A 12,823-nucleotide genomic window follows, 5' to 3' on the forward strand; every position below is an offset into this window, starting at 1 on the left:
CACTGACTTCTATCTGCATGTGTAACCTGCGTCTACACATCCAAATTGCATGTGTAACTTGTGTCTACACATCCAATTAGCATGTTTAACATTCGTATACACTTCAACTTAGCATGTGTAGCTCCAAGTTACACATAGAAGTTACACATCAAAAGAGCTTTTGTAACTATCAAAAAAGCTTCAAGTTACATCAGGTATGTTTCCTTCGATTTTAACGATATTCTATACTTATTAATTGTTGATTATAATGATTCATGTTGGTATATGGTTTGATATTTGTTTATTTGAATTTAACAATGTTCTTATGGTTTAGAATTTAAAAATGTTTTCTTATTGTTAAAATTTGGCTTGTAATCTGATTTTGCTTTCTTTATCTTCTTCATCTAGGAAATCAACTCGAAGTTGTTATATGAGAAGTTCTATGTTGATCAGCTTGTATTTCTGATTATGACACTCTTCTTACAGTGATGGCGGTGGTTACAAGAGTATTGATGGTGCCAGTGGTAGTGGTGGATCTAGTGAGAGTGAGATTGGACTTTAATCAGTTGTTTGAAAGTGAAGAACGAATATCAACATCGAGTGATCCGTCTATAAAATTTGTATTAATTATTAATGATCTTGTTGAATCAAATGAAATATTGTTCTATAAATTGGTTGTCTTTTTCTGCAACTGTAATTTTGTCGTTGTAATATAACTTTTGTTATGTGATGAGTTACAACATGTGTGACTTTAGTCTACACATCCAATTTGCATGTGTAACTTGCGTCTACACATCCAATTAGCTTGTGTAACGTTCGTTTACACATTAAATTAGAATGTGTAACTCGAAGTTACATATTCATATAGCTTGTTCCAGCTTTGTGTCTGTTTTTTTTTCATGTAATTAGCACGAGTAACTTTCATTCATGTGTAACTCACAGCTACACATCCGTATAGCTCGTGTACTTGATTTCGGATTGTTCCAGGTCTGGGTCTTTTTTTTTCCAATATACATGTGTAAATTGCGTCTACACATCCAATTAGGATGTGTAACGTTCTTCTACACATTAAATTAGCATGTGTAACTCGAAGTTACATATTCATATAGCTTGTTCCATCTCTGAGTCTGTTTTTTTCTTCCAATGTACATGTGTAACTTGCTTCTACATATCCAATTTGCATGTGTAACTTCCGTCTGCACATCCAATTAGCTTGTGTAACTCGAAGGTACACACCAAAAACAAAATGAAATCATTAGATACATTCTTATTCATTCCAACTCTCATTTTTAACTCTTTCAGAATAATAACAATCAGAAGATTCTCAAGTACAATTTGTATGAACAAAATTTTTAATTTGGATCACAAATGTAATTACTCGTTCGTGCTCTTAAAGAAACAACAAATTAATGCAAAAGTTAGCTAAAAAGACGTGTAATGGTTGTATAACAAAAACGAAGATCAACTGCATCTTTAAACCCTGGTAGATTTCTTGGAAGTCTGCATGTTCCTATTCTTAAAACACCATACTTGAATACCTTGAGAGCATGTGCACAACAGTTAACCTTGCAAGAGCTTCACTCTTCAAGTCCCTTCTGTAAAAGTTAACAACAACCTGAAGAATAACAACGAGCAATCAGTTTTAATGAAGTTAAAAAACAATACACTCAACAATGCATAATCAGTTTCTCATGCATCTAACTAGTGTTCAACCTGTTTCACATGAGAAATATATCCTATGCAGCAACTTAAACATCACATGAGTAATAAACATACTCAACAAAAGGAAAACAAAAGAAAAAATGTGTCTTAAAGATACACATGCTATAATTGAATATAGTTACACATGCTACAGGACAGACAATATGCGTAACTTCAAGTTATACATTTTATAAAACAACATCTTTACCTAGATTTGATGTTCTTCTTCAGAAACAATGTTGTATCAACAAATACTAAAAACAATTATAAAAGAAATTCAGCTAGTATTAAATATCTTCTCAAATCGTGCATGCAAAAAATCCAAAAACACAAAACAAAACAAAAACTTGAAATCAAACAACAATAAAATTCGTACATAGGTTTGTTCTTATGAAATAATGTGGTTTCTTCTTCCTCTTCTCAGTATCCACAAATTCGAAACTAAAAGAAATGAAAATTAGCAAAATAATAAGATCGAAATAAAAAAAGGGTTTTGCGGGCTTGCTCTTATTTCCAAATACATTCCAACCGAATGATTGTTTCTCGACAACGTACTAGAACCATTAGAAATAGAAGAAGCTGCCCTGGACAATACATTCCAACTGGTTTAGTCATGCAATAACAAATAGAACTTACAATGCTATAGGACAATATGTGTAACTTGAAGTTACACATTTTATAAAACATCATCTATACCTAGATTTGTTGTTCTTCTTCAGATTCAATGTTGTTTCTTTTTCTTCTCAGAATCAACAAATGCTAACAAGAATTGTAAACAGACTTCATCTAGTATTAAATCTCTTCTCAAATCAATAAGAAATGCAAATAATCCAAAAACAAACTTGAAAATTTAAAAACAAATTCGAAATCAAACAACAACAACAAATTTCGTACCTAGTTTTGTTGTTCTTCTTCTGAAATAATCTGGTTTCTTCTTCCTCTTCTTCGTATCAACAAATTCGAAATCAAAACAAAAATAAGAAAAAATAAGAAAAAACCAAAATCATAAAATCGAAATCAATAAGTTTAAACAACAACAGATTCGTACCTAGATTTGTATTTCTTCTTCTAAAACGATGTTGTTTAAGCTTCCTATTCTCAGTATCAACGAATTACAAAAAAAACAAAAAACTAAATCAGTAGATCGAACGTTAAAAAAACCAAAATCACAAACCAAAAAGAAAAAAAAAACAAAAAACAACAAAAGCATACCTAGATTATTGATTTCATCTTATCAGATCTGCAAAAATCTTCTCAAAATCAAAAATTTGCAACAAAATAGGTTTGACAAAGCTCTAGTTTAATCCCGTGAATCAAACAAATGATGTAGAACAACGTAAACTCTGTAATTGTGCTTCTTCTCGGGATGAAACAGATTAAACAAATGATTGAATAATCGTAACCTAATCTCGGAGCTCTGAAAAGAGAAGAAGAAATAATATCTGATTTGTTTTTTTTGTTTCTGTTACTGTATAAAATAACTATAAATAGCGGAGATTATTTTTGGTAATTTTGGATTTATTTAAAAAGTCGATGACGTCAGCAAACTGGTAGAATTCAAAATCTGACCCAAAAATAAAAGTTTTGGGCCTAGAAATATCAAAATTTGAAAGAATGGAGTTGATAGTGAAGGATCCATCTTGTGGGGCTTGTATATGTTGAACCCATATAATAGGGGGTTATAGTATTTTTCACATCTAACCAATATTAAGAAAAGACGTGTTTTCAACCATCGTACGGATTCAACCGTGGCACAGAAATAGTAAAAGTTGCCTCTCTATGTTTTCCCCTACTTTCCTGTTGTTCTAACTAATATAAAGAAAAGACGTGTTTTCAACCGTCGTACGGATTCTACCGTGGCACAGAAATAGTCAAAAATGCCCCTCTATATTTCCCCCTGCTTTCCTGTTCTTTCGTAATAATAAGATGTTACAAGGGCCAATACGTGAAATGGTATTATTAAGCTGACAAAAAGGTTTTTAACTTTTATACCCGTGCCATCGTAATACTGCAAAAGTAACAAGGCTACAAAGGTGGGTGGTTCGAATCTCGCCACCCAAATCTTTGTTTTTTTTTTTTTTACATTTTCGACTTAAGTTTCAGCATTTTTTCTCTCTGCATCTAGGGTTTGAACCTAATCAGAGTGACGGAGTGGAGTTTCGACGGAGAAAGGAGATCTCCAAACTTACAACCCATTCTAATGCTTGAATTTTAATTCCCGCCCACTAATTTCTCTCGAACCTCTTCCAATCCTATCTACAGATTTCACATATGGTGTGATTGTGATGAACATCAGGAGCGGATTCACTTAGATGTTGTTATAAAGGTGGAGACCCTTAAGGTATGAAACTTAAGGTGTCATTTTGATGAACATCAGTGGTGGATTCTCTGCATCTCAATTCCGCCAACCCATTTCCCTCCAACCTCTCCCATTCTACCTATGGTGTCATTTTGATGAACATCAGTGGTGGTTTCTCTGCATCAACAAGACGAGTCAAAAGAAACAACAACCCAGGAACGTAAATGGAAATTATAATACAATTCATTAGGCTATCCTCTTTTACATGTTGAGGCAGAAATTTGATTAGCGGTACATATGATTCTCTGTTTTTATGAATTTAAAGGCCTTTAATTGTCTAAGAGATTTCCCATTTGTTTTGGTATCAGCTCAAGTTTCTATAGAAATAAGATTATTAGTAGTAGTAGGTGAGGAATTTAATCAAGTTTGAGATTATCAGTAGAATAGTAGTACTGTAGTAGTATTAAATAAAAGATTAAGTTTGTGAACATTAGTTGTTTACGTAAATGCTTAAGAGAATATCCATGTTTAATTTTAGTAATTGGAATAACTTGGTGTTTCTTTAAGTGACAGAAAGCTAGAGGAACAAGATGGTTAAGGTTAGAATAGTAATGGGTTTCTGATGGTAATCATGATAATGCAATCTTGGGTTTTAAACGTCGTGATTCATTAAGCTGCTTACTTGGGTTAAAATGGTTCTTATTGTATCCTGCTGTGAGTTGGTTGCATTTGTAGTAAAATATATAAAGGGTTCCCACTCTATGTAGTCGATTTCGGTCCAAGAAGACACGATTTTGTTAATTTCGGCCGGACGAAATCGTTGCGAAAATTTCGGCCGGAAACGCGTTTTTCGGTCGGAATTGATTTGTCTTGGCCGGATTTTTTTTTTCTTTTTAAATTGAGTGGACTAATCTCACGTACAAAAATTAAAAAGATTAATTCACTCACTAGTATTATTGCTTGTTGCTGTGTTTGAATTTCTTGAGCTAAAATTATTATTTGGTGTTGATGATGAGGAAGGTGAACAACCAGATTTACTAATACTATGTTTCTTTTAAGTGATTATCGATACGAGGATATAAATATGAAACCGAGATTTTACCGAGATTTTAAAACGGAATTTTTCCGAGACAAAGTTGTACCAGTATCTCGGTGTCGACCGAAACAATCCGAAATCCGAAATTGATTACCTTGATTCCCACTTCCATGTAGCCCTGACCTCTTGGTTATGGGTCTAACAAGGAGTGCTCTCACAATCCCCACTACGGCTGTCATGCTATGCTAAACAATGTCAATAGAAAGATCTTTTTTTTCTTATATTGAATTTTTTGTTCTTTATCTTTATCATTGAGCTTTCTTTTTGTAATGTATTGTAGTTTCTTGGCCCTGCACTTGAGGACTTCGGATGTGGAATGCATTAATGAAAAGGACTGTCATTAATGGAACCGATCAATACAAATATTATTGGATTGCGAAGGAATTGATGTTGCGGGTTGAATAGTGTGGTGCCCAAACATTAATTTCAAACTTTTTGAAACTTAAGTTGTGTTTCATATGGTTAGTTCAGTAACCTTAACTATAGAAGTGTCGGAGACATTGGAGTTGGTTGAAATAGAATATAGGAAATGAACTTTGTATTCATAAGTTGTGTGTACATATTTCATCATCAAATACGTGTATATAGGAAGATACGTGGAGAGCATGCGGACAAAGTCATCAAAACATGATGATACACACCCATAACCAAGAAGCCCATCCCGTCGACGTCGGATCCTTGCCCGAACAAATCTAAGGGCAGAAGTTAAGATGTACCGAAAACACGATTTAATGCGGAGCACCAAATAACTCCCGAAGAGTTACTTTATCTCATCCCCAAAAGAAGCCAAGATCAACGGTGGAGAGAAGGTGAACTGACATGGACGTGACAGGGGCAGAAGACACTTGTCTGACACGAGCAGCGCCTCAACTACCCGCATTAAACACTCTGAGAAGTGTACGTGTCGATCAGCCCGTGGAACGAACGAGGATGACTCTGCGTGATCAAGCAATGAACGAAGACCTCCGCGTGATGGACACAAAGCACAAGAAGATAAGGTTCCAACGGCCCTCAAAAATGGGTCCCACGCTCTAACCCTATAAATACCCCCTCTCCACCAAGAGTGAGGGGATCGGGAAAAATAAGGGAGAGAAGGAGAGAGAAAGATTGTGAGTGTAAGTTTGTCCTTTACAATATACAGACCTATGTAAACTCCAAAGTCACTCGACTATCTCTGTAACCATCAAGTACATAGTGAAACAACAACCCCGTGGATGTAGGCCTTAGTGCTGAACCACGTAAATCCCAGTCTTATTTACATTTCAGCACTTTATATTCGCCTAACGCTCCATGAGTTTTATTTTTATACTTCGTTTTCTTTATCTTCCCCTGCGTAAACGCCCCTCGCGATGTTATTGGATGAGGCTATGATAAACCCGAAGGTTTTTAGCCAAGGAATCAATACAATTGTGTTATCCGTGTGAGTCTGTACCTAGAGTGCGAACATTGTTTGTGAACATATTGATGCTTGCGTGATTTATGTGTTCACAATTTGGCGCTAGAAACAGGGACTTCGTCCCGGTAAAAGATTTATCTTATCCTGTGATTTCATATTAAATTAGCATATGATTGCGCTACTTCATTAGCTCTAACAGTATTTATCTTTTGTTAACTTTACCGTATTTAAAAACGCACCCGTTATCTTCGATAGCTCTGGCAGTATCTGTCGAAGCAATTTAAACTGGTTAAAAGATTTATTGCTTAGATCCATGGATTTACATTTTTTAGATCTCGTACGGACCTGTCTTTCCGATGGGTTTTCGAAAATTTTCAAAAAGATCTACGTGCATTTTCAAGGGGATCTTTTCACATTTCCGCGTACCTTCAATGAACCCGCTTTTAAAAAAAATAAAAAAATTTCTCTGTGGCCCTCCGGCAGTTTTTCCCTGTCTTGGAGTAAGGAATTTCGTAAACTAACCCAATCCGCATGGACACTTCTGTTTCTCGCTGTTTGAAATTCCCTTGTGCAGAAAGAAAGCGACAAAAAGACCCACGATGGAAAAGATGCAGGAAGCTGGAAAATCCAAAGCGTCGTCAAAGGAAGCACCAAGGACAACCCCGTTCATCACCCGGAGCAAGCAGAAAGAAGATAAAACCAAAATGACCAGTCAGAGGCAGGACACTGCGGAAATCACTTCGCCTATGAACGCTAACTCCGTTGCGACCGCGGCCCTCAGAGCAGCGGCAACAAAGTATAGTACGGCAGCGGCAGCCCCAAAGGCTGCGGAAGCCAACAAAACTTTTGCTGCAAATCAATTTCACCAACCAAAAGAAAGGGTGGATGAATCCAGAACACACCAACCGGTGCACCCTCCAACCTTCGGAATTCCATCAACAAACGAGCAGAATCAAACTGTGACGGCGGCTCTAACACCGCAGATGGGCACTCCGCCCGATTTGGAAATGCAAACAATCGAAGCTGAACCTCCCCCACCTTTAGTGCAAACCATAGAAGAAGGCGGTACCATGGCCTTAGTAGCACGAGCTGGGACTCCCAATCAGGGGTCAAACCAATCACATCGATTGATGGCCGAGCTCGAAGAATTGAAGAAGAGCCAGAAGGTTTACGCAGATGCTGTAGCTCTGCTGGCCAGAGAAAATCAGGATTTAAAAGACCGGATTGCCCTAAGCACAAAGACAAGCCAACAACTCGATGAAGCAAATTCAAAGGCACCAGAACCAAACCGAGACCGAAGAGTCATCGTAGCAGCTAATGGAAACGCGGCTAAGGGAAGTAGCGCATCCGACCCGGATTATAACGACGGAGAGTCAGGCTATCACGAGCAGAATAGCGTAGGGCACCACCGCGCGATGGAAGAGATGCGTGATGAAATGATGGCAGAAATCAGGCAATTAAAAAGTAGACAAGGGGGGGGGGGAAGGTTAGAAGAGGTCATGAGAGAGGCTAACTCCACGCCCCTTACTCATCGCCTGGCCAACACCCCTATTCCACTGAAGTGCCCTGTCCCGACATTCGAATGCTATGACGGATCCAGTGATCCCGCTGCACATATTCGGTATTATAACCGTGTCTTAGCTAGATGGATTCAGAACGACGCCGTACTCTGTAGATACTTCCCATCAATCCTGAAGGGATCGACATTGTCTTGGTTTGATAATCTACCGCCAGACTCCATCCACTCCTACGACCAACTCGCAGAAAAGTTCTTAAGAACTTACATGTACAATAAGGTTGTTAACACCGGAATGGATAAGCTCTTTTCACTGGCAATTGGCTACAAGGAAACCACGAGGGAATACACTAACAGATGGCATAAGATCTGCCAATCCATAGGAAGTGTGGACCCAGTGGTAAGTATCAACTGCTACAAGTGGGGATTAGACCGAATGAGTCCACTATTTGTTGAGATTCATGGAAGCATGCCTAAGACAGAGGGAGATCTTCGAATAATTATTGAAAAACACGCTCGTCTTGAAGAAATCCAGCGTGAAAACCCGAGGGCGTACCCGCAGAGGTCTCACCGTACCAATTCTGCAGAACAAACCAATGGGGCCAAAAGGAATTGCTCAGTGGAACGCCCTCACGAAGACATGAAGGAATGAAGAGATGAACGACGAAAAGACGACCGAAAATTCGAAGATCAGGTTTACACGAAGCTCAATGCTAGCTGTGCTCGGATCCTGCGAGAGATCAAAGGAAGGGAAAATCTGGGAGTGGCCATGGTCTAAGGGAAAACAGCCCCCAAGAACTGAGAAGTCTAAAGATTACTGTGAATATCACTGCTTCAGCGGATGTAAAAACCTCAAAATAATGATCCAAAAATTGATTGATGCTGGCGAGCTCAAACATTACATACGAAAGGATGTCGCCGAGGATAGATCCAAACGAACCAAGCCAGTCCAACTTCCATAAGGGAACCGCACAATCAACACCATCTCGTGTTCTAAAGCCGCAGGGCCCTCACTTACAGCACAGATAGGAAAGAGGTTACGGAAGCAGTTTGAGGACCGCTGCGAATTGTATAAGATCGATGGGATAGAGGTGGACGACCACGAAGAGTGGATGGACTCACCTATTATATTCGATGCTGAAGATATCGAAGAAGATATGGAAGACCATAACGACCCCCTGGTCCTCACACTACCAGTGGCTGGATGTAACCTTAAAAAGATCCTCATAGACGGGGGAAGCTCAGTGAACGTTCTATTCTACGACGCCTTCAAACGGATGAAGCTCCATGATGAACAGCTGATGACCTCTTATTACACCATCTACGGGTTCAACGGAGCGCCCAAAAAGCCATTGGGAGACATCGTGTTGCAGGTGAACGCAGGGCCCATGAAATTAGAAACACGATTCAGCGTGGTAGACGCCCCATCCCCCTACAACGCCATTATTGGAAGAAAGTGGGTACATAAACTCAAGGGAGTGGCAGCAACTTACTACCAATATCTCAGATTCCCTACACCTGAGGGAGTAATGGAAATCAAGGGAGATCGGGTCTCTTCAAGAGAGTGCCAAGCCACTCAGGATCGTATCAACAATGAACAAGAAGAGCAGCGAAAAACCCGAAGAATTAAAAATAAATAAGCAACGAAAGAGAAGGCCATAGACCTTTTCCTCGAGGAAACTACAGGAAGGGGTTTGAAAAAAGGTGATAATGTCCTAAACACAGAGACAAATACTTCAGCAGCCAACGAAGGACAGAAACATACCAAATAGCAATCAAAGAACGTCCCAGTCCTCGGGGACCCGAAGCCGGTGTTCACGCCAGTAGTGCCCGTAAAAGAAATCAACATAGGAACGGAAGAAAACCCGAAGATGATCAAAGTAGGGACCATAATGGACGAAAGAAGAGAAGATTCTATAACCAAATTACTTAAAGAATACGCGGACGTATTCGCCTGGAAACTAGGAGATATGCCAGGGATTACCCGAAAGTAATCCAACACGAGCTACGCATCAAACCAGGAACGCCCCCGTTCAGGCAGAAAATTAGAAAAGTTGCACCGGAGTATCATAAGGCAGTGGAAAAAGAACTTCGGAAACTACTAGACGCAGGTTTCATCAAGGAAGTCAAGTACCCTACATGGATCTCCAACATGGTCGTCGTTCCTAAGAAAAATGGAGTGGGTTAGGATATGCATCGATTTTACTAACCTCAACAAGGCATGTCCAAAGGACAACTATCCCCTGCCAAGCATAGATCGGCTGGTGGAAGCCGTAGAAGGATATGAAGAACTGTCATTCATGGATGGACATTCTGGCTACAATCAAGTAGCCCTGACAGAAGAAGATCAGCCACACACAGCGTTCTACACCCCGCATGGCCTTTATTGCTACACTAGAATGCCCTTCGTACTTCGAAACGCAGGGGCAACATACCAAAGAATGGTCGATGCTATCTCCAGTCCATCGATTGGTAGTACCTTAGAAGTCTACGTTGACGATATGCTCGTCAAAAGTAAGCTGCGCAAAAATCACCACCAGGATCTGAGAGATATCTTCGAAGCAATGAGGAAACATCACATGAAAGTGAATCCAGAGAAATGTACTTTCGGTGTCACCTCGGGGAAATTCCTCGGATATCTGGTAACAAAAAGGGGCATTGAGATAGACCCAGTGAAGATTTAGGCCATAGTAGAAATTCCATCCCCGAAGAATTTAAAAGAAGTGCAGAAGCTCAACGGGTCCATAGCAGCCTTGGGCAGATTTATTGCCCGATCCTCGGACAAATGCAAACATTTCTTCAATATTCTCAAAAAAGGGAGTAAGTTTGAATGGACTGCAGAATGCGAAGAAGCCTTCCAAAAAATCAAAGAACACCTAGCTTCAATTCCGATCCTGCAGAAGCCGGATCCTGACGAGGTTTTGGCATTATACATAGCAGCAACAGAAGACGCAGTTAGCGCAGTGTTGGTCAAAACCAATACGAAGATAGAACAACCTATCTATTACGTCAGTAAGACCCTCAATTCTGCGGAAAGGAACTACACAAAGATCGAACAACTTATCCTAGCATTGGTATGGGCTACTCAAAAGCTGAGAACCTACTTCTTAACTCGCTTCATCCGGGTCCCATGCAAAGCACCACTGGAAGCAGTCCTCAAAAGCGCGGGAAAAGTGGGCAGAATAGCCAAGTGGAACACCCACCTGGACCAATTCAACATCATTCATGAAATTCAACATTCTCGAAAATCCCAAGTTTTGGCGGATTTCTTAGCAGACCTCCCCCTGGACAACGACGAAGAGATTAAGGGAATACCAGAAGCCGAGGAAGAAAGCAATGATCCAATGGATATCCTCGAACCCGCGAGTCAAAGACAATGGGAAGTCTTCGTCGATGGTTCCAAAAATAAGGAAGGAGCAGGAATAGGCATTGTCATCACCACCCCAACCGGAGAAAGGATTGTACAGGCACTCAGGTTAGAATTCAAAGAGCATACCAACAACATCGTTGAATACGAGGCATTCGTACATGCCCTCCGTGTAATAATAGAGATGGGGGTAACTGATGTAAGACTGAAAAGTGATTCGCAGCTTGTCATACAGCAAATAGGGCTCGAGTACAATGTGTACGATGACACCCTCTCAGCTTACAGGGCCTTGGTCCAAACACTGGCATCAAAAATTCCCAACATCAAGTTCCGGCACTTATGCAGAAGGGATCTCAGGCACGCAGATGCCCTAGCATATATATCATCCATGCTGAAGGACAAAAACGTCGAGGCTATTAAAATAACAAGGGTATATGAACCTTCGATTGCATCTCAATTCTCTTTCGCTACCAATCAAGATACAGTGGAAGAAAATATCGAAGACCAGGTAGGAGAAGACATCCATAACGATTTTGACGAAGAATATATCCTGTCAAGAGCAAATCAAGACGAAGACTTCAGCAACGAAGATGATTGGAGAATGGTGATCCATGCGTTTCTCGAAAAGGGAAGCCTACCCGCGGACCTTAAACAAGCTAGGAAAATACTCTCCAAAGTAGGAAGATATGATCTTCGGGATGGGATCCTGTACAAGAAATCCTTCCTCGGACCGTTACTACGTTGCTTATCCCGGAAAGAGGGGCATCGAATTCTAAACGACATCCATTATGGTGACGCAGGGAATCATGGCGACATGAGATCACTAGCCGACAAAGCAAAAACGCAAGGATATTACTGGCCCACAATGATACAGGATGCCGCAAGAATGTCCCGACGGTGTGAAGAATGTCAGCGCTTCGCCAAGAAGATACACGCGCCGCCAAAAATGTTAAATTTTATAGATAGCCCGTGGCCATTTGCAAAATGGGGCATAGATATCGTCGGGCCTTTCGTCGAAGGATCAGGGAAAAGACGATTTTTGATAGTAGCCACGGACTACTTCAGTAAATGGGTGGAAGCTAAAGCCTTAGCCAGGATCAGAGACGTGGATGTGTTTACTTTCATATTCCAGAACATCATTTGCAGGTTCGACATACCAGCAGAAATCGTGTCCGATAATGGTAAGCAATTACAGGGGAAAAACATAGACATGCTCTTCGATACTTTCAAAATAAGGAAGAAAAAATCCACCCCCATATACCCTCAAAGCAATGGGCAGGCGGAATCCACTAACAAGACCCTCGCCCTTATCCTCAAAAAACAATTAGACGAACATAAGGGGCGATGGTGTGAACAGTTGCACAATGTGTTATGGGCATACAGAACAACACATATATCATCCATGCTGAAGGACAAAAGCGTCGAGGCTATTAAAATAACAAGGGTATATGAGCCTTCGATTGCATCTC

At 40.0% G+C, this 12,823-nt stretch overlaps 1 long non-coding RNA gene across 1 annotated transcript; it reads right to left on the bottom strand.

The window, feature by feature from the left end:
- Positions 1-1,340: 1,340 nt before the first annotated feature.
- Positions 1,341-2,977, bottom strand: LOC113361147. Its single transcript, XR_003364974.1, has 4 exons — positions 2,893-2,977; positions 2,729-2,772; positions 2,575-2,623; positions 1,341-1,594 (listed from the first exon to the last, which is right to left on the bottom strand). It is a non-coding gene; the product is annotated as an uncharacterized LOC113361147 (long non-coding RNA).
- Positions 2,978-12,823: the final 9,846 nt, after the last annotated feature.

Source organism: Papaver somniferum, chromosome 3, assembly GCF_003573695.1.
Source record: "Papaver somniferum cultivar HN1 chromosome 3, ASM357369v1, whole genome shotgun sequence".
In the NCBI taxonomy this organism is placed as follows: Eukaryota; Viridiplantae; Streptophyta; class Magnoliopsida; order Ranunculales; family Papaveraceae; genus Papaver; species Papaver somniferum.